This window comes from Schistocerca piceifrons, chromosome X (assembly GCF_021461385.2).
Source record: "Schistocerca piceifrons isolate TAMUIC-IGC-003096 chromosome X, iqSchPice1.1, whole genome shotgun sequence".
Taxonomy (NCBI): Eukaryota; Metazoa; Arthropoda; class Insecta; order Orthoptera; family Acrididae; genus Schistocerca; species Schistocerca piceifrons.
In genome coordinates, this window is record NC_060149.1 from 226874429 (window position 1) to 226875163 (window position 735).

The following is a 735-nucleotide window of genomic DNA, read 5'->3' on the forward strand; positions in this document are numbered from 1 at the left end:
ATAGTCGTGTGTCAACAATGAATCTGAGCATAAATATTTGTTTTGCAGGAATTTTAAGAATACTGGAATTATGTATATAAGTTACTTGAGACTCAGAATTCATGCGAATCATGGACTACACCATAAATAAAAAGGAAAACAGCTTTTGGCAGCGAAAATTCTGTTTTAGGACGCCTGGAAATTACAGGCACTCCTAAAACAACTTCTCAGTAGTTGCTAATTACAAACTGATTAACAAAGAAAAGTGCGACGAAAACATTTACGAAAGCCAATACACTGCGTACTGAAACCATCATTGCAAACTACAACAAGCAGCTAATGACAACCCTATCAAGAGGATACTTTCCTTCTGAGATAAACACCAAACGCAGGTCCACCCAAGCACGAATCCAGCAATAAAGTAAGGACAGCGAAAAAGACCTACCAACTAATCACTACGTGATCCATCCAGAATCACCATCGTCACCCACAGAATTGCAAACTAGGGTCAAAAAGACCTAAAACAAAATTAACAGCAGCACCAGCATCAGCAAAAACACGGAGAAAGTGACTGAGACCAAGAAGATAAGTAGCGAAATCATAATCAGTAACAACAGCAGCAGACCCTCAGAGATTGGTCTAAGATCAAAAGATGCACAATAGTGAGTCACGATTTTTTGTGATATTTGTATCATGAAACGTATATCGAAAAGATAGAGAGAGGAAGTGTTTACTGTAATCGCTAAAAATATTCTG